Genomic DNA, 21,834 nt, shown 5'->3' with positions numbered 1-21,834 from the left:
CGCATGCTTCCAAAGTAGCTAATTTAGGGGCTTCTCCATGCTTCATTGAAATATATAACTGTGTGTCATCAGCATAACAGTGAAAGTTTACATTGTGATTTCGGATTACATAGCCCAGAGGGAGCATATATAGTGAGAACAATAATGGGCCCAGAACCGAGGCTTGAGGAACACCAAAGCATACCTTTGACTTGTCAGAGGATATGCCATCCACACTAACAAACTGATATCTTTCAGATAAATATGATTTAAACCAGGCTAGAACATGTCCACGTAGCCCAATATGGGTTTCCAGTCTCTCTAAGAGAAGTGAGTGATCAATAGTGTCAAAAGCAGCACTAAGATCAAGAAGCAACAGGACGGATGCGGAACCTTTGTCTGAGGCCATTAGAAGGTCATTTGTTACCTTCACGAGTGCAGTCTCAGTACTATGATGGGATCTGAAACCGGACTGGAGTATTTCATAAATGTTATTTGTCTTTAGGAAGGCATTCAGTTGTTGTGAAACACATTTTTGTAAGATTTTTGAGAGGAACGGGAGGTTCGATATTGGCCTATAATTCTTTAATATGTCGGGATCCAGATTCGATTTTATTAGAAGAGGCTTAATTTCCGCTATTTTTAGTGAGTTTGGTACACATCCGGAGGAAAGGGAGCAATTTATTATGTTCAGCATTGGCTGACCTAGCACAGGAAATAGCTGCTTAAGTAATTTTGTTGGAATCGGGTCTAGCTGAGAGTTTGTGGGTTTAGAACTCATTACAAATTTAGTAAATGTGTTGAGCGATACGGTATCAAAAAATTCAAGTGTCCCCATTGACACCTGGACAGGGAGGTTCAGGACATTTTTAGGACAACTGAGATTTTGAGGACCATAACTATTTAAGGAGGAGTCAGTTATTTGTTTTCTAATGGTGATGATCTTTTCATCAAAGTAGTTCATGTATTCATTACAACTAAAGTGAAGACCCACTTCACTTGCTAAGCTTTGCTTTTTTGTTAACTTTGCAACAGTATCAAAGAGACATTTTGGATTGTTTTTGTTCACCTCAATCAGGTTGGAGAAATAAGCTGATCGAGCAGACGTGAGTGATTTTCGGTATTGTAGTGTACTGTCTATCCAGGCTAGTCTAAATACTTCCAACTTGGTGGAGCGCCACTTTTGCTCCAATCTACTGGAGGCTTGCTTAATTGCTCTAGTATTGTCTGTGTACCAGGGAGCAAGTTGTTGCGTATTTCTTTAGTTTTTAGTGGTGCAACTGTGTCTAATGTATTTCGCAGTGTTGAGTTTAGATCCTTGATTTGATCGTTTACAGATTTATTTACTCTGTCGTTAATGAGCGAACTTGTAAGAATATCAAGGAATTTATTTGTTGTCCGAGAATTTATAGTACGGCTTTTGAAACTCATTGTTTGCGGAGCAAGTGGATTTCTTGTTTTAAAGGTAAATGTAATAAGACAGTGATCCGATAATCCAGGATTTTAGGGGGAAATTATTAGATCTACAATATCTATTTCTTGTGACAGGACTAAATCTAATATGTGATTGTGGCAATGTGTTGGACCTGAGACATGTTGGATAAAACCCATTGAGTCAATTATGGCTTCAAAGGCTTTTTGAAGAGGATCATTGGACTTTTCCATATGAATATTGAAATCGCCAAAAATTTGAATACTATCTGCCATGACTACAAGGTTCCACAAGAATTCTGGAAACTCAGTGAGGAACATTGTGTATAGCCCGGGGGGGCTATAAATAGTAGCTATGTAAAAAGATTTATCGGCCTGGTTTTACTAACTTTCATTAGTAAAACTTCAAAAGAATGAAACTCAGTGATATGTTTGAGAGTACATTTATATTTACTGTCATAAATCTTAGCGACACCCCCTCCTTTTCAGGATGCATGAGGGATATGATCACTAGTATAACCAGGAGGAGAGGCCTCATTTAAGGCAGCAATAACATCTAGTTTATGGTCAGAGATTAATTCATTTACGGCAACTGCCTTTGGAGCAAGGGATCTAACATTTAGGAGTCCCATTTTGAGATGCGAGGTAATACAGTCATTTTTATTTGTGACCGAGGTGGAGGAAGGCTTGATCTTAATAAGGTTGTTTTTGTTAGCACTACCTTGTTTAACTTTTCTCAGCCTGGAACAAGTCACAGTGGCAATAGGTAAAGCTGTACTAACTACTCTGACTATGCTATCGACAGACTCCACTATGCTAGCAGGCTGCCTAACAGCCTGCAGCCTGACCTGCACCCTATCTCATGTTAAGGCTATAGGAGTGAGACTCCTGTCAATGTTCCTAGATAAAAGAAGAGCACCACTCCAGCTAGGATGGAGTCCGTCGCTCCTCAGCAGATCAGGCATGGCCCTATTTCTGGGAGAGTCCCGAAAAGAAAGCCAGTTATCTACAAACTCTACCTCCTGCGACAGGCAGAACTCTGTTTTCAGCCAGCGATTGAGTTGCGCAAGTCTGCTGTAGAGCTCATCACCACCCCTAGCTGGGAGGGGGCCAGAGACAATTACTCGATGCAGACACATCTTTCTAGCTAGTTTACACGCTGATGCTATGTTCTGCTTCGTAACCTCTGACTGTTTCATCCTAACGTCATTGGTGCCAATGTGAATAACAACATCTCTGTACCAACCCCAGATTTGCGGCTACGTCGGTGGCTCTGTCCCCCGGTAAACAGTGTACGATCGCCGGCTGATTCTTTAGTCTAATACTGCGTGTAATGGAATCGCCAATGACTAAAGTTTTTAGTTTTTCAAGGCCACCGGTAGAAAATGCTTGCCGATCATTCCCCTCCGAAGACGGCTAGGGCCTTGACTCCGACTCCAGTGGGGAAAACCTGTTGGAAGTCTCAGTTGGATTTAGCAACGATTCAGGTTTAACTGGTCGACGGCATTTCTTCCCAGTGACCAAGAGAAAGTTCTTGCCCGGCTGCAGGAGCTGTGCCAGGGGGCTTACAAAACTATCGTTTCTTCCTGGTGGCACTGACGAAGTTATTTCTATTTCTACACTAGCATAATCATTGCCTGACTTTGTGTCAGAAGCCGAGCCTCTAACTCTGCTATCTTTAACTGAAGACGATAGTTCTCCTCCGTGTTGTTGCTACAACAATTACAGTGATAAGGCATTTTAATGATACTTAGCGTCGGGTGTTCAGGGGTGAGTAGTTCTGTTAATTATGTCCAAAAAGAGTCCCCGTGTAGTAAAGTTGGGTAAGAGGTCAACAGATAAAAATATTGCGTTGGTAAAACTCTTAAAATAGAATTTTGACCAATTAGAGTAAATTCGAAAAAAGTTTGGCAGGTAGTCAGTGGCTTTGGCAATGGCTTTGAGGCCAACGAAGCCATATTTGGCACAGTCAAGCAGTGGAGGTAAACACATGGTGATGGCTGTGGTGATTCTTACTCGGCTCCACACTGGGCTTTCCTCCGGTTCTTTGATCCCCACCAGGAGCTGACCTCCCGGGGAGAGCCTGGCAGAGACATGGGGCAGTCTGGACAGACACGAGCTGTTGCATAGCTCCTCCACTGACACATAACGCTCACAATGGCAGCTGATGGGAGAATGGCAATTGATGAGATAGAAGTACTGTAGAAGGGATTTATACAGTTGGGTACTATGAATTCATATAAAATGTATCTGCTTATACACAAATACGACAGAAGTATAATCGAGCAGATGCTTTCTAAACCCACTTACAGTATAGGGAGTATACAGTACTCACAGTAAGAACGTGTTACCGTTGTGGGTTAACTAATAACCATGCCTTCTGTGAATGCCACTAAAGTAACAACTGAGCCACACAGGTTTTGGTAAAGGGCCAATTTACACTTTTGCAAAGTTAATACGGTTCTGAAGCATAGTTAATTTATTCAGCCAGAGATAGTTTTGAATAAAACAGAAATAAAATAATAATACTGACTGAGGGGACTCACATGCCCATTTCCACATCCAGACTCCCTCCCTGAGGTCCACAGGTGACATTACAGGAGTAGTGGGAGGGGAAGACACACTCTCTGGAGGCGGCCAGACGCACCTGTCCCAACCTACAACGCTGGTTAACCTACAGTACAATATATATAAATATATATATATATATATATACATACATACAGTATGTGTGTATCATTCTTCCACTCTGTTCCACCCTATTTAGTATCAGTGTTATTCTCAACGGTTATACATATGGAGATTTTGGGTGTAATACATCGTAGCTCTGTCCGAGAAACAGAAGATTTTGGTCTCACTAATGTAAAGGGATGGCGCACTCACAGGGAATGCTTCCGAAATACAAAGTGTCATGTGCGATTAAGTCTGCATCTAAGCTGACAGACAGAGGTACACCCTACTACAGATACCCCTGCTTCTAACCTCAGGCTGGCAGTCCAGTTTACTGTCAGAAATAGAGCTCTTGAAGTCCAGTTGGTTGTAGAAGATAAAGCCTGTTCGACACAGACAGGAACCGTCGGAGACCTGAAAAGCGCGGTTCTTCCCAACGCAGGTGCAGGTAGAGGCCCCTGTCGTAGAATTCAGGTCAACATGCAAACATGGTCGTCAGCTAGCTGTGCATTCAAGCGCTGAAACTTGCCGCTCTTTATGATGCCACTTAAAGCGACATATGTCGAAATACACCACACAAACATCACACAAGTGGGGGCAAATACACACACACACACACACACATTTTAAAGTCAGAGGAATCGTTCCTGGTCTAATCATGTGAAACGGCAAGAGCTTTCACTCTAAGTACAACTGTTGGTTGAGACCTTGAGGTGCAGTGGCAGAGCTACCACAGGGAAAACAGGCTCTCTGGGCAGCCAGATGGTTGAAGGTGTCCGGCGGACATGGGTGGCAGTCCTCAGGGCGTCTAGCCTTGGAGAGATTACCAAAAGAACCAGGAGGGCATGCGACCGGAGTAGAGGAGCCCATTGGACACACATGTCCCAGGGGACAGGGGTTGCTGTGGTAGTTCTCTGTCCCTATGGGAAGAAATATATATATATACATAAATCTATTCCAATAGAAATCCCAATTCACTTCGAGAATTTCAATAATCTTTCTAGTTAGGAAATCATAACGGAATAATAATCAGACTGAATCACCTTTATTTGCGAAGTACATTTGAACATACCCAGAATTATAATGCTGGGTGGATTATAATTCAAATACAATATACATTTCCACATATATACGTAGAGGCTGAATAACATCAAATCTGCAGAAAGTTGTACGGTGGATACACCAGTATAGAAAATCTTTTCACATTTAATAAGAACTCAATAAGCTAAAATAATTAACTTAAAACCAGATAATTTCTTTAAAGAAATTATACAAAATGAATACAGTCAATGCCTTGGTTGCCTACAGTATATTTGCACACCCCCAAACTTATACTTTGCTTGTATTACATCATTACATTTGTTTGTACAGGTATCTACCAAACAAGCACACTTGAACTTTGTAATTTTTTACCAAACTTTTTGTCTATTCACTGTCCCCTCCATCCTGACCAGGCTCTGTCCCCACTGAACATAAACCACCCCACAGCATGATGCTGCTGACACCATGCTTGATAGTACAGTAGGTAATGTGTACTTTGAGCACTGCGCCAAACATATATTTTGGAATTAAAGCCAAAATGTTATACCATTGTCCCATCAGACAACATACATTATCCCATGGATTTGGGATAAATATACAGATGTTCTTTTTTGTGTTTTTAATTCCACAGCTCAGATTAGCAGAGAATCCACACAATAGTTTCACATTGCAGGGAGTGCCCAGTTCCTGCCAGAAAATCTGCAGCACCTTTATAGTTCTTGGTAGCCTCCTACATGACTTTTAACCTTGCCCTGTTATCAATTTTGAATGGACATCCAGATCTTTGCAATATCCTGGTGGTGCTGTCTTGCCTCCGCATCTTAATGATTGTTTTCACAGTGTTCCTTGAGATAGTCTATGTAATTCATTGAAGAATATTGATTTGCACCTTTCAACAATAAGATCACAACAATCTTTTATTAGCTACTTGTGGACAATAGCTATCTCTGCATTATGCAACCAAGAAACCTGTAAGGAAATCCTACAGGAAAAGCAGATTTTATTTAGGGCTAATCAGAATCAGCTCAACTTATATCAGGTGATGGCAAATTACCTTTTTACATGATTTGTAATGTGATTGAGAAGAAAGAGGAAGACAATAATTGTCTGTATTTTCTTTTTGAGATGTTTTAGTTCTATACAATATAACAGTGTATGTTAATCAATAAAATTCCCTCTGGCCTTGCACCCCTACTCTGCCCACCTCTGTGACCCTGTCTGTGACTTGTGACCCTGTATGTGACCTTGTGACCCTGTCTGTGACCTTGTGACCCTGTCTGAGACCCTCTAAAATATAGAAATGGGTGGTGGTAAGCATACAATGTAAAATGAAATATAAATAAGACTCACACTACCGTTCAAAAGTTTAGGGTCACTTAGAAATGTTCTTGTTTTTGAAAGAAAATTGAATTTTTTGACTATTAAAATAACTATTAAAATAATAATCCTCAGGTGTACCCATTATAAGCAACCATGAGTCCTGTGTTCCAATGGCACGTTTTGTTTGCAAATCCAAGTTTATCATTTCAAAAGTCAAATTGACCTTTTGCGTTTATGATAGCACAGCTGAAAACTGTTGAGCTGATTAAAGAAACAATAAAACTGGCCTTCTCTAAAACTGGCACTGTCCCTAGCAGAAACCAATTGGCAGTCTACACTTACTCAGATGTTTAAATAACTATACACAAATTGATGCTCTCGTGAACAGTGCATCGTCAATGTCATTACTTGTTTGCTGATATATACATATATATATATACACATAAATAGAATATAAAAGAATGTTAATATTTTACAATTAATATACACATGTGGATTTACTGTAAATCCATGTCTTTGAATAGTATACAGTATCTATTAGAGGGAGGTTGATGAACAAGAGTTTGTGTCCAATATAGTGCGGCAATTTAGTTTGCAGTTTAATGGCAGCTTGATTTGGTAAGATGGCTGGTTGCTAAGGCGCACAGCGTGATGAAAGAGACTGTTCAGATGGCAGGATTTTTTGGTCATAATTGACCTGTATTGCCTGTCTGTTCTTCGCCTGCCAGAGGATCATTTTCAGAACATTTATATTGGAATTCAATACATATATAATTTTATTGCAAAGATAATGGACTTAATGCACCCATTATAATTACTTTACCGCAGGATTTGTTTGAAAGCATTTTAAAGTCTATTTCTCCAATATTATTATAGCTGGGCTGTTATAACAGTGACATGATCAGCATTACGTTCTGAGGAAATGGATGAATGGATGGATAAATATATGGTGGTGGTTGGTTGTATTTATTTTTATTTTTGGTCAATTTGAGATCCGGGGCTATTCATAAAATCAGGCACACCCAGGCCTAACGACGCCACTGTCAATCAACTTCCAAAGACGGGTGGATCTGTTAAACCCGGAAAGCAACGTCTGAGGAGAATCTTATAAGAGAAAGGATTGCTAAATATTGCTAAAAACCATCACAACATAACCGAAGCAAAACCCATTAACCTGGAGGGCAGTGGTACCCAGCGGGGCAGCTGAGGCAGTGGGGATGGGGTGACGGGCGAGGACGGTAGGTCCCCGCTTCACACAGTACACAGCTGCTGTCCTGGGAGGCACGGGGGCCACTGGTGTTGACGGGCATCCAGCCTCCCGAACAGGACAGCATGGCGGAGCTGTTGGAAGGGCAGTAGAAGGGGAATGGGCAGCTGCGGGAGGACAAAGAGTTAAAAAATCATCAGTTTTCACAGCAACGTAAATTCCCGATTCGGAATCCGACTGAGATCTAAAATGTTGGAGACCACCGTGAGTGTGCCTAAGAGTGGCTGCCAGCGACATGTTTCAGAGGCCTACTTACACCTGTTGCGGTGTGTTGTAGGTCTGTGATCCCTCTGGGCAGACGAAGCCTTCAGGACAGATGTCAGGCACCGCCGTCTGGGGCCCACAGTAGAAGCCAGGTTTACACAGCCTCTCTGACACCGCACCTAGCGAATTTATGCCCACACACACACACACACACACACACACGCTTATGTTTACGTAACAGTCCACATTTTCTCAGATTCAAAAGCACATGTCACCCTTGTTAGAAGACGCGTGGCAGATGTGTCAAACGTGGACTGTCACCGGGGGTTGTGTTCGGCCTTCAAACCAGGTCCAGGGGGAACCCAATGAAAATGTCCCCGCCGTCGAAATTTGCTCAAGCGTTCTCTCAACATATTTTCGGGGAAATGCAAATGCACCCTGACTAACTGTCAGTGCAGAACATTCCAATCCTTCACGCATGACCACCCACCTGGGGGACAGTGATACGAGGCCCTACACGGGATGCCAGCGACGTTGGGCTGCCCGGTGGATCTGGGGTCTGGGCAGTAGGTTCCCCCCACACAGGGCTCACATTGGCCGGGAGCTGCCGCCCCTGGCAGGGGCCTCATGGTGCCCGCTGGGCACAGGACGGGAGGACCGGTGCCGCTGCACCAGTAACCAGGCGGACAGGGGTAGCCAGAGTAGTCTGTTAGACCTGAATACATTCAAAACCAGACAGAGCAAGCACTTCTGGTGATTCAAAGCCCAGTGGTTACATTCCAGCTTAATTCCACTGTAAAAGCAATTGCTATTCAAATAGTATGCACTTAAGAGGAGAGTAAATTAATGATTTTAGTTACATGCAAATCCACAGGATACTCATTAATGTTGCCCTTAAGAAAACCGTGTTTTAGATTCCCCATTATGGCTTATTAAACTAACCTAAATGAAGTTTTGTTTTCACCCGAAGGAACTTCAGACGCAACGAAACTGACAAAACTGACTAGCCAGCGTCCACAGACGCTTCCCGTGCCCTTTCAAAAGGCGCCGACAGAGAGACATAGCCTGGTGCCGTATCGTTGAGCAGTTCAGAGTTTCGGTGGCTCGCTCTAGGAGACAACAGACCTCCGCTGCCCAGGGAAAGTAAGAAGGTTCAGCCTGACCTGTAGAGGTACAGTAGGTTCCAGGGGGACAGGGGTGACAGTCCCCCCTGCTGCCGGCGCCGGGGGCGGATCTGTAGGTGAATGACGGACATTCTCTGGGTCCGCCCCCTTCACCGTAGTCGCCAGCAGACAGCCCATCGCAGTAGTGGCCAGCGGGACACAGGTGCAGGACCGGGTCACCTTCGGAGGAGTTCGGGGGAATAGTCAACCTGTTGGTTTCCGCCCAAAAAAGGATTCTGCATGCCGTGTCGTCACTCCTACCTCGCTTGCACCAACGCTGTGGCGGACATGGAAGGCAATCGTCGATGGTGGCGCCTCCGGGAGAGACCCTGATGGTGTTGTCAGGGCAGACTTCTGCCTTCTCCGTGCCTTCCGGGCAGTAGAATCCTGATGCAATAAGACATTGAAAACTAGCGTTCATCTCCCGTTGTTGTGTACGGACAAGGAACTTTTGAAATACATTATGAAAAAGAATTGTGCCCACGATTGTGTGGTTTAGCAGGGCCAATGGGCTGCCTCCAGGAAATGAACCGAGCCTAAAAACGTCAGCATGCTCCAGGTTTGGAAGGGCTTACCTGCGGGACACGGACCAGCACACTGCATTCCCCATTCACAGTGACTCCAGTTGGAATGGGGCCTCTGGGGTGTGAACCCGGAGCTGCCCGACATACACAGATACCCGGCGGCACAACGGCCCTGGATCTTACCAGCCCTAGAGTTAAGTCACATTATTAAATACATTATTACATAACATTACCTCATCTTTGACTTTCAATTAAACGAACGTATTCCCCTTGGGGAGAATCTGATTTGCATCTACCATCAAAGTGTTGCATTACTCTGGCCTACGTGAAGGGTTGGTCTCCAAGAGACATTTAAAAACACTTTCAATTAAGAATCCCCACTAGTGAATTTATTTATATTTTTTTCTCTGAGAACGTCTGGGAAACTAGTCAGAAAGTGTATAGATACCAAGGCAACGAGGACACCTGGTTACATACAGTACATGTCTTAATAAAGCAAAAGTGTCTAACGATGTCTTTGAAAAGATGAAGAGGACTGTGGCGTACCTGCAGAACCACCCTGGGGGGCAGGGGAGACACTCCCTCTCGTCCTGTAGACCCCCCAGGTCAGTAGTGGTGAACGTACCATTGGGGCACTTCTGAGGAACCATTGTGCCTGGCAAAAACCAATGTGGTAATATTTTAACGGTATGACAAGGTTGCAAACATGAAGTTGATGTGGCTGTTTTGGTCTGCTAATGCCTACAAATCAAGATCAGATCCTAGTTTCATTTTATTTATTTCATTTATTTAACCTTTATTTGTACTGGGAAATCAAGCTGAGAACAAGGTCTTTCTTAAAGCTAAGCACCGCATTACAGCAATATAAAAATATGTACTGTATACAGAGAGAGACAAGGAAATACACACATTGAGGAATGCAATCATGTATCAAAAAAGACATGTATCAGACATAAGAACTAGTAATGGCCAAACGAGGCTTCATTAGCATTATTTTAGCAGCAGGATATTATGCTGGCAGCGCTCAGATTTTCTTTATCACAGTAAAAGCCATCATTGAAATTTATAAGGCAATAAATGTCTAGCCTATAAAAAAGAACAGACAAAAACCACATTGAAACAGACATTAAACAGAAAATGACAGACTAGTTTGACAGACTAGACTGTTAACTATATTGCCTTACATATTTTAATGATGGCTTTTATTTTGAAAAAGAAAATCTGAGTTAGCGCGGCTGGCATAACATCCTGCTGCTAGAATAATGGTAATGAAGCCTCAAATGGTTATCACTAATTTGAACTGCCTCATAGACTGAAAACCAGAACCCTTGTCATACATGCCAGTACAACTCCTGGGGTTCACATCTTGGTCCCACAGCTCTTCCCGTTACAGTCATGTACTCAGTAAAACCCTGTGGCTGTGTACAGTCAGTTAAACCCTGTGGCTGTGTACAGTCAGTAAAACCCTGTGGCTGTGTACAGTCAGTAAAACCCTGTGGCTATGTACAGTCAGTTAAACCCTGTGGCTGTGTACAGTCAGTAAAACCCTGTGGCTGTGTACAGTCAGTAAAACCCTGTGGCTGTGTCGAGTCAGTAAAACCCTGTGGCTGTGTACAGTCAGTAAAGCCCTGTGGCTGTGTACAGTCAGTAAAGCCCTGTGGCTGTGTACAGTCAGTAATGCCCCGTGGCTGTGTACAGTCAGTAAAACCCTGTGGCTGTGTACAGTCAGTAAAGCCCTGTGGCTGTGTACAGTCAGTAAAGCCCCTTGGCTGTGTACAGTCAGTAAAACCCTGTGGCTGTGTACAGTCAGTAATGCCCCGTGGCTGTGTACAGTCAGTAAAGCCCCTTGGCTGTGTACAGTCAGTAATGCCCCGTGGCTGTGTACAGTCAGTAAAGCCCCGTGGCTGTGTACAGTCAGTAAAGCCCTGTGGCTGTGTACAGTCAGTAAAGCCCCGTGGCTGTGTACAGTCAGTAAAGCCCCGTGGCTGTGTACAGTCAGTAATGCCCCGTGGCTGTGTACAGTCAGTAAAGCCCTGTGGCTGTGTACAGTCAGTAATGCCCCGTGGCTGTGTACAGTCAGTAAAGCCCTGTGGCTGTGTACAGTCAGTAAAACCCTGTGGCTGTGTACAGTCAGTAAAGCCCTGTGGCTGTGTACAGTCAGTAATGCCCCGTGGCTGTGTACAGTCAGTAAAGCCCTGTGGCTGTGTACAGTCAGTAAAACCCTGTGGCTGTGTACAGTCAGTAAAACCCTGTGGCTGTGTACAGTCAGTAAAGCCCCGTGGCTGTGTACAGTCAGTAAAGCCCCGTGGCTGTGTACAGTCAGTAATGCCCCGTGGCTGTGTACAGTCAGTAAAGCCCTGTGGCTGTGTACAGTCAGTAAAACCCTGTGGCTGTGTACAGTCAGTAAAGCCCTGTGGCTGTGTACAGTCAGTAATGCCCCGTGGCTGTGTACAGTCAGTAAAGCCCTGTGGCTGTGTACAGTCAGTAAAACCCTGTGGCTGTGTACAGTCAGTAAAGCCCCGTGGCTGTGTACAGTCAGTAAAGCCCCGTGGCTGTGTACAGTCAGTAATGCCCCGTGGCTGTGTACAGTCAGTAAAACCCCGTGGCTGTGTACAGTCAGTAAAGCCCCGTGGCTGTGTACAGTCAGTAATGCCCCGTGGCTGTGTACAGTCAGTAAAACCCCGTGGCTGTGTACAGTCAGTAAAGCCCCGTGGCTGTGTACAGTCAGTAAAGCCCCGTGGCTGTGTACAGTCAGTAAAGCCCCGTGGCTGTGTACAGTCAGTAAAGCCCCGTGGCTGTGTAGCGTGTAGCAGCGTACCTGCTGGGCAGTAGGAATGAGGGGGACAGGGCCTGGGCTCTCCCACGATGGCCTCTTCACAGTAGAAGCCTGGGCGGCAGGGGATGCAGGACTCAGAGCCTGGGTTGGGCTGGTACTCCCCCGTAGGGCAGGGCAGGGCCAGGGGAGAGCCGCCTGGACAGTAGTGACCCTGGGAGGGGGAAATGTTCTCAGTACAAGACCCCTTTTAAATAGACGAGGTGACCGTGTTCCCTTGAAGGTGATTTGGGAGACAGGGTTTGGTGTAACGGGTCAAAGGTCAGACTCTGGACCACACATGCCCCCCCCCCCCCCCCCCCCCCCACGGCAGCAGTCAGTACCCTCCTCTATGTCTCCCTCTGCTTTTATGTACAGGACCGTGTAGAGGACTGTCAGTCCATACCATCCATTAGCATCAATAACAGCACGAGAGCTCAGAAAAGAAACACCTCGGGATTCTTTCAAAACACTGACAGGTCTCAATCACAGGACAAAACACATCCCAATTTCCATACTGCCTTGTTCCGCTGACCGCTGAGCTGACCGCTGAGCTGACCGCTGAGCCTGTAACTCTCTAGCTCCACACTGAGAGGAGCAAGTGATGCAGGACAGGACTTACCTTAGGGCACAGGAAGGCAAAGGGCGTGGTGGAGGAGAAGTCAAATGGGCAGTAGAAACCAGGTGCACAGAGGCCCGTGGGTGAGGCCAGGCCCTCACTGGAGCAGAAGTGTCCCGGGGGACAAGGGAAGCAGCTGTCTATGGACGACCCACCTGTTGGAGAACAGGAAGAAGAAGACATGCACATGAATTCAGTGTTCTTCAGATCAGATAGGACGGATCAGCCGCCAAGAGCCAGGGAGCGTTCTGATCACTGTTGACTGGATAAAGGCAACACTGTTTTATTTTTAGGAACACGTGTCATGCTCCACTACAGGGCAACCATGCACGGTATGTGTGTGTGTGTGTGTGTCCGCCGCTTCATTGTTTCCACTTAACGTGGCTAACACAAAAACACCACAAAGGAAAGCTGGGACTCAATCAACACAGACTAACAACCTGCAATTCCCAGATGTGCACTGAGGTTGTGATGTCAGGGTTGGATACGTAACCCTCAAAGTGAAGTGGAGTAGAAGGCTTGTTAATCTGCGCTGGTTAAATCGCAGCCAGAATAAATGTCATGTTGATACCGGTGTGGTTTCGGATGCTGCCTGCTGGACATGGCAGAGGGGAGAGGGTTCCTGGGAGACAATAGTGCCCCACGGGGCAGGGCCCATTCCCGGGGAAGGAGGCTGAGCTCTGAGGAGCTGGACCTGGGGCTCCACCCTGGCAGAAATAGCCCTTCTGGCACTGGCCTGGACAAAACAACCATACACACACACACACACACACACACAGTCACAGACAGATACACAAGTATGCACACACACAGTTAATTTTTTACAGCCCATGTTCTTTGAAATACAACACACTTGTCACACCTGTCTGTGTAGCGTGTTTCCATGCAAACAACCTAATCTGTTTCTGTGTGAGTAAACTGTGAATCAATGTCTGTCAAGCAACAGTCAGGTTTTTCAACCACAGCACATTGTATTGTCAGAAGAAGTGGAGCCTGACAGTGTTTAGGGTGCTGTTGCACCTTGTGGTGATGTGGTGCCTGGGGAGCTGCAGTAGAGCCCAGGGGGGCAGGGCCTGCACGCAGACGGGGAGTGTGCTCCAGTCTGGTCGCCGAGGGTCCCAACGGGACAGGGCAAGGGTAAAACACACCCCGCAGGACAGAAATGGCCTGCGTGCAAGGAGACAAAAGCAAACTATTAAGGAAATCCAAGCACGGACTGGTGCCTCTAGTGTTTCTCCATGATAGAAAAACGATTGATCTAACAGAATTAAAGCTACGTTACATTACGTTCTCCAACATTTCAATATTATTATTATTAGAAGCTCACCAGCCGGACAGAGAGTGGGCTCCCGCGTGGCCGAGGAGGAACACACGGTACCATTAGGACAGGTGAGGCAGCGGGCAGAGCCGGGCGCAGGGCTGTAGGTGCCAGGCTCACAGGGCACCTCTACAGCTGTGCCAGCGGGACAGTAATGCCCCGCCGGGCACATGTAGCCACGGCGACCATCAAAGGGACGGAAACTGGTGCTCCCCTCCAGACAGACGTACCTGAGCGATGACAGAGTCAGCCGCAGGTCAACAGGTCAACAGGTCAACAGGTCAACAGGTCAACAGATAGCTGTGTAGACAGGGAACGCTTAGTTCAATCCGCAATACGTGACCGGCTTGTTTGAGACAGGGACTAAGGATGCTTTTTTTCAAAGTGATTATTTTTCTCAGATTTCCAGGTCAGTGGAGAGACAAATTGCCAGACAAACAACCTAAATTGTATCGGTTTTAGCGGCCTTTTGGTCTGGCTTCAGCTGGGGGGCTTCTCATTAGGAGACGAGCAGCGTGCGATTGTATTACCCAGAGCCACATGGCGTGGCATCAGAGGACAGCGCCAACGCAGGCCTGTCACAGAAGTGCCCCCGAGGACAAGACTGGCACTCTTCTATGTGCCTCAGGCCTGGGGAGCTGGAGAGAGTGCCCAGGGGGCACGGAAGAGGGTAGCCAGTTCCAGCTGGACAGTAGTAACCACGGGGGCACAAATTATTACTCGTAGAATTTCCCTGAAAAACAAAACAGTGAAGTGATACATAAATTCCTTGTGGCCTGTTAGAGCAACTGTGAATCTCATTGCGCAGAGACGCAACGTTGCCGGGAGTTGTGATGTTTTATTGGTGAGCATCTGTAGGCAACTGTACTTAGGGCATAGCATGCACAGAAATTGTAAACACATCGCAGGGCACCCACTGTGTTGCTAGAAAAAGTACCTGGTATTCAGTAGCATTTGGGCTGATGGCCCCAGGAGGACAGTGGTACCCAGCCTGGCAAGGACCTGTCGGCTGGGAGAGCCCAGGGAAAGCACAGAACATTCCTGAGGAAATAGATGCTACATTTCAATGCTTCAAGAGCGCTAAGCTGGATCAGAGCCACCAAGGGATAAGAAAATGTGAAACCGTTGACATACTCTCTCTTGCATTGGGGTTGGTCATACTGTGTTTTACACAATACTGTTTTTCCCCCCATAAATGCCTGCTGGAGTAATCCCAAAAACAGGTGTAAAGAAGCATGGGAAGGATTTCTGGAAAACTGTGCAACTCTGGGAAAGGTTACAGATTAATGTGCGGCTCACCTGCAGGGCACGGCAGACAGTGATCCAGACTGGTGGCTCCTAGCTGGCCCTGCACTGTGCCAGGAGGACAGGGCATCCCCGAGCCGACAGCCAACCCAGGAGGACAGTAGTGACCCAGAGGACAGATCACAGGCTGTACCACCCCTTCTCCTGTTCCACACGTAACATGAGAAACACTTTACAGAATCTTACGACAGCATGGTGGAGGAGTCTGGAAAGCGTACATTCTATATTCATCCATAGCTATTTCAATGAAGCTTTTTACAAGAACAAGAACAGGGAGGATGCTAAGTTATTGTTTTAACTGCTGATTCCAGCTTTAATTATAGTTAAGTACGGAAATGATTGGACACTGACACACGTTTTGTTATTTTGGCTGTTTACCAAAATATATTCAAGTTACAGTTAAATAATGAATATGGACTTAAAGTGCCTCAGCTTTAATTTGAGAAGAAAAGAACACACTGGTGAGCTCTGCAACACAAAAAAAACCTGGACATCCACGGAAGAAAACATTGGTGGATGATCACAGGATCCTTTCAATGGTAAAGGAAAACACTTTCACAACATCCAGCCAAGTGAAGAATACTCTCCAGGAGGTAGGCATATCATTATCCAAGTATACCAGAAAGAGAATACTTCACGAGGGCAAATTCAGAGGGATCACTACACGGTGCAAAGCATTCATAAGACTCAAGAATAGAAAGGCCAGATTAGACTTTGCCAAAAAATATCTATAAGAGACAGCCTAGTTCTGGAACAGCATTCTTCGGACAGATGAAACTAAGATCAACCTGTATCAGAATGATGGGAAGAACAAATGGAGAAGGCTTGGAACAGCTCATGAACCGAAGTATACCACATCATCTGTAAAACACAGTGGAGGCAGTGTGATGGCATGGGCATGCATGGCTTCCAATGGCACTGGGTCACTAGTGTTTATTGATGATGTGACAGAAGACAGAAGCAGCCGGAAGATCACCTGATCTCAACCCTATCAAGCATGCATTTCACTTGCTGAAGATAAAACTTAATACAGCTGAAAACTGAAGACAGCTGCAGTAAAGGCCTGGCAAAGCATCACAAAGGAGGAAACCCAACGTTTGGTGATGTCCATGCATTCCAGACTTCAAGCAGTCATTGCCTGCAAAGGATTCTTGACAGAGTATTAAAAATGAGCATTTTATTTATGACTGTGTTAAGTTGTCCAATTACATTTGAGCCCCTGAAATAAGGGGACTGTGTATGAAAATGGTTGCAATTCCTAAACCTTTCACATGATATTTTTGTTTCAACACTTGAAACACACTGAATTTAAGCTGAAAGTCTGCGCTTCAATTGTATCTCAGTTGTTTCATTTCAAATCCATTGTGGTCGGGTACCAAGCCAAACTTATGAAAGTTGTGTCAGTGTCCAGATATTTCCGGACCCATCTGTAGATTTTTTTAATTACGCTAAATGTTTCACACAAATCCTCTCACCCACCCTGACAGTAGTAGCCTGCAGGACATATGGTACAGTTGTCTTGGTGGCTGTTGCCTCCCGCTGGACTGTGCGTACCAGCGGGGCAGGGTAAGGGTGTCCTGGTTTCCCCTGGACAGAAGTAGCCTGCTGGACACAAGGCCTCCTCAGGACCGCTGGAGCCCCAGTCACAGTAAAACCCCGGGGAACAAGCACCTACAATACACTTTCCATCATTAACATGAGCTACCCCTTCTTTTACATTGTATATAAAGATGTTTAGCATTTTTATGCATTACTGGATAGAGATAGTGGGTAGAGAGTTGTGGGGAAATGAACAACGAGTCGGAACCAAACCCATGCTGCTGCTATATGTTAGTTGTTTTAGGCTAAATGTTAGTTGTTTGTTTAAGTGTGACTCACTGAAACATGGACAACTAAGCATTGCTTTCAATTATGAAATAATTGGAACCACCTCTTCTCACCAAACAAATGTGCAAAGCACTTGCTTTATCTGTTGTTTTTTTTTTTACTTTTTCTAAACCCTAATCCTAACCTTTACCATTTAGAATCCACATTAAAAACAACATTTGGGTTAATTTGGAGATTTCAAAAAAAGAGTTCCTCTGCACTAGACCTGCTCTGAGTCCCAGTTGGCAGTATGCTCCGGGGGGGCACAGTGACCCTGTCTTGTTGTCAGTGGGGTTGGGGACTCTGGCCCTGGAAACACAGAGGAACCCAGAGGAACACGGCCCAGTTGGCACAACCAGACCTTCAGATCCACAAAACTGCCCGGCAGGACACAGCAAGCACTCACCTGCCACAACAGAGAGAGGAAGTGCTCTCATAAAACCAAGTGTAAGGTTGTAATCACATGGCCTGGGCCGCATTACATTCACAAAAGTAAAGACCTTTAATTGAATTTTTACATTAACTGACTTCTCAGAAAGACTTCTTATCAAAAGTCATAGATTCTACCATTTTAAACAAACAGTTTTGTGAGCATGTCTAACCAGGAAAAGCTATGCTACATACAATCTCGTTTTTTTCTAATTTTGCCCACTCTCTAAATATGCTATTTGATTTCTCACCCAGTGAAGTGAGGCCTTGACTTGAGCTGAAGGTGCCTTTGGGGCAGGGGTGGGGTTGGCTGAATGGGCTCTCTCTGGGGCAGACGTAGCCAGCTGGGCAGCGCAGAGGTATGATGGGGCCCTTGTCTATGCCACTCGTGGTGGCAGCTGGGCAGTGAAATCCTGGGGGACAGGGTTTACACTGCGTCTGCCCCACCATGTCCTGGAACCAACCTAATACAAAACAACAAGATGCAGCACAATATGAACCTATGGATGAGATTCAATACAATGTATGGACAGAGAGGATTCGGTACAGCATACAGTATGGATAGATGGATAGTGGATGATGGATAGTGGATAGATGGATAGATGGATGATGGATAGGTGGATAGTGGATAGGTGGATAGTGGATAGGTGGATAGATGGATAGATGGATAGTGGATGATGGATAGTGGATAGATGGATAGATGGATGATGGATAGGTGGATAGTGGATAGGTGGATAGTGGATAGGTGGATAGATGGATAGTGGACAGTAGATAGATGGATAGTGAATAGTGCAGATGACCACCGCAGAGGTATTGTCAGAGAGATACTGTTTTCTTTCCAAACACCATATCATTTTCTGACTTAAAATGATGCATTCTGGGTTTTGTAGTTTTATGTTAGACGGCTCCTAAGAGCAGCGGGTCATTGAACTACCATCAGGACAGGCCTTGCAGTCGTCCCTGGTCTTCCCTCCGGTGTCATTGTTATGGGTGCCAGCGGGGCAGGGGGTGGGCACACTGCTACCCCTCTCACAGTAGTGGCCTGGGTGACAAGGCCCACCGAACCAACCGGACATGGGTCCAGCCACCTGGGATCCTTCTAAACAGTAGAAACCTACCCACACGTGTACAAAAGAAAACATGTCAAATCAAGGGTGTCTACATTCCACACACCTAAAACCACGCGCCGCGTACGGGACGTGTCACTACCCAACGCGGTCGTGTCACCGTTCAGATGTATAGCATTCGATGTAATCGTGAAACAGATCTCCTTCAAACGGAAACGTGGATTCAACTCCGTGAAAATACCAAAACACAAATGCTAAATAGTCCTTCACCAGGCAAACAGGCGTCTGTCACAGCTGAAAGGCCCGGCTGAGCGCAGTAGAACCCAGGACGGCATGTCTGGCACTGGGAGGGCTCTGTTAGTCCATTTAGCTCACTGCAAAACATATTCCACCAAACAAAGGGTTAATCTGCAGTTAAAACAACAACAACGAAAGAGGCTGGTGACCGCGCCCCTGTCTACTGGGTGGACAAATTCAATTAATTAATAGTGTAACTGCATTCCGTTATAATTACATTGGTCTTTGTTTTCTATCTCCTGGTTTGATCTGTGGATGTAAACATTTTTGACTTTGGATCTAAATGACTTGAATGCTATGAATGGAATGAACATGCCTCATCTGTGTCTCTGATCATGTACTGCTCTTCATTAAAAGATTGAATTAACAATTGCTTTTCTTGGGCGTTCATGCTCCTGGCCAAGAAGGCAACTCCTTGTTCATGCTTTATCTTGTCTGAAGGTCTGGGTTATTGATGCTTGGTTAATTAGTGCCTTGTGATGTACGACTGGTTTAATGTAACCAATCATGTTACATTGTTATTGAACATTACTTGAGACGACATTCCCTTCATAAGACAAACATTTACATTGTAAAAGTTTTTTTAAAGCTATATGAAGTGCAAACATGTGTTAATGAGTGCCTGGACATGACACGCGGTGGGTACCTGAATGTGCCTTTAGGACAGGGCACTGGGGCTGAGCTCCCAGCAGGACAGTAGTACCCAGGTGGACACGGAGATCCTGTTGTGTTGTCTGAGGGAGATGGCAGAGAGGCACCCCCAAGACAAACAAACCCTGCACTGCACTGACCACTGGGGGAAATATTTCCTTCAGAGACAGACATTCAGATAAACCATGAGATTTTAGGTCAAACAACATGATCACTCGGAACTAAGCAGCCTACCTATTCATAATATAGAGCCTACATATTCATTACATAGAGCCTACCTATTCATTACATAGAGCCTACCTATTCATAATATAGAGCCTACCTATACATTACATAGAGCCTACCTATTCATAATATAGAGCCTACATATTCATAATATATAGCCTACATATTCATAACAGAGAGCCTACCTATTCATAATATAGAGCCTACCTATTTATAACATAGAGCCTACCTATTTATAACATAGAGCCTACCTATTCATAATATAGAGCCTACATATAATAAAAACAGCCTAATAATATATTATCTACGTGACTACGTCTTCATAATACATCCACATTCCTAATACACAGCCCACCTTTTTCTAACAAACTACCAAAATGTTTCTAATATACAGCCCACGTTTTTCTAACAAACTACCTAAATGTTTCTAATATACAGCCCACCTTTTTCTAACAAACTACCTAAATGTTTCTAATATACAGCCTACCTGTTTCTAACAAACTGCCCACATGTTTCTAATACATAGCCAATCGTTTTCTAACAAACTACCTAAATGTTTCAAATATACAGCCTACCTGTTCCTTTACAGTACGTTCCAGGTTCACACAAAGAGCACTGTGATTCTTCAGCCAATCCTGAGAGGTTTCCATACGTCCCCGTTGGACACGGCTGAGGATTGGCAGATCCAAAGGGACAATAGAATCCTCTTTCACATGGCACGGCATGTGTCATTCCTTGAGGCATAGCAAAAACAAAAAGAGGTAGTCATTGTTAATTGTTAGAATAAAAGGCCAGGTCAGCAGTTTTGTCAGCAAATTGCATAAAGAAGCCCAGCCTGAAAGACCAAGTACAGCAACAGTGGATAGGAAGAACTAGAACCAAGCACATAGCAAAAAACAAAGAGTTACCAGGCTATGAGGGTGTGTCTGACCTCTTCACACTGACAATTAAAAGTTAACTTTCAAAGACAGACATTTAGATAAACTCTGCGTTATGAGCCAAACAACATCCTTGTGAACTCAAATTAAATGTTAGTGTTAAATAGACTACACTGGGCAATGTGTACATAGAACCAGTACACTGTCTAGCATCAATCCTGAAACAGAAATACGGAATGTTTTCAATGTAAATGTGATCTACATACAGATCATCTGCTGTGAACATAATATTTTGATTGCTTACATATTCTATGTCTTTTTAGATGGAGGGTTTATCTTCCTGTATAACGGCTTTGTGTGGATTTGGGAGAATAAAGAGGATTTAACAGGGAACCGCAAATGTGTTTTGTTTGATTGTTTTATTTAATATATCTGTATGCTCTTTTGTTATTGAGACATGAAATATATATATATATATATATATATATATATATATATATATATATATATTTCTTATTATTTATACATAAGGGCTAACCATACCTTTTTGAAGACAGTAGAAGCCAGAAGGACATGTTTCACAGTGGCCTTGACCCTTGCTGGGCTGGTAACTACCTGGGACACAGACTGTCTCTGTCACACTGCCCTGAAACACCACCAACACATGACATTTGACTACGATCTATACAATAATAAAATGAGATGAGACACCACTCTAAAACCACGCTATGCCAGTACAGTACGGTTATTGTAAATGAGCCACACTGT

The 21,834-nt window shown here is 44.7% G+C and overlaps 1 long non-coding RNA gene across 1 annotated transcript in view; it reads right to left on the bottom strand.

Moving 5' to 3' along the window:
* The window catches only part of LOC105011575, a 65,470-nt gene that overhangs the window by 11,095 nt on the left and 32,541 nt on the right, over positions 1 to 21,834 (bottom strand). Inside the window, exons 54-80 of the long non-coding RNA XR_004575498.1 lie at positions 21,610 to 21,712; positions 20,764 to 20,922; positions 19,959 to 20,121; positions 19,286 to 19,389; positions 18,883 to 19,062; positions 18,200 to 18,412; positions 17,746 to 17,925; positions 17,133 to 17,324; positions 15,648 to 15,797; positions 15,286 to 15,389; positions 14,879 to 15,081; positions 14,358 to 14,578; positions 14,051 to 14,197; positions 13,602 to 13,766; positions 13,034 to 13,185; positions 12,418 to 12,586; positions 10,146 to 10,254; positions 9,651 to 9,787; positions 9,337 to 9,462; positions 9,076 to 9,255; positions 8,403 to 8,627; positions 7,965 to 8,091; positions 7,616 to 7,815; positions 4,788 to 5,000; positions 4,393 to 4,538; positions 3,957 to 4,084; positions 3,427 to 3,574 (exon numbers count right to left, since the gene is read on the bottom strand). This is a non-coding gene — a long non-coding RNA (SCO-spondin). The remainder of the gene's footprint in view (positions 1 to 3,426; positions 3,575 to 3,956; positions 4,085 to 4,392; positions 4,539 to 4,787; positions 5,001 to 7,615; positions 7,816 to 7,964; positions 8,092 to 8,402; positions 8,628 to 9,075; positions 9,256 to 9,336; positions 9,463 to 9,650; positions 9,788 to 10,145; positions 10,255 to 12,417; positions 12,587 to 13,033; positions 13,186 to 13,601; positions 13,767 to 14,050; positions 14,198 to 14,357; positions 14,579 to 14,878; positions 15,082 to 15,285; positions 15,390 to 15,647; positions 15,798 to 17,132; positions 17,325 to 17,745; positions 17,926 to 18,199; positions 18,413 to 18,882; positions 19,063 to 19,285; positions 19,390 to 19,958; positions 20,122 to 20,763; positions 20,923 to 21,609; positions 21,713 to 21,834) is intronic.

This window comes from Esox lucius, chromosome 1 (genome assembly GCF_011004845.1).
Source record: "Esox lucius isolate fEsoLuc1 chromosome 1, fEsoLuc1.pri, whole genome shotgun sequence".
Taxonomy (NCBI): Eukaryota; Metazoa; Chordata; class Actinopteri; order Esociformes; family Esocidae; genus Esox; species Esox lucius.
This window is presented reverse-complemented; position numbering and strand designations above follow the sequence as displayed.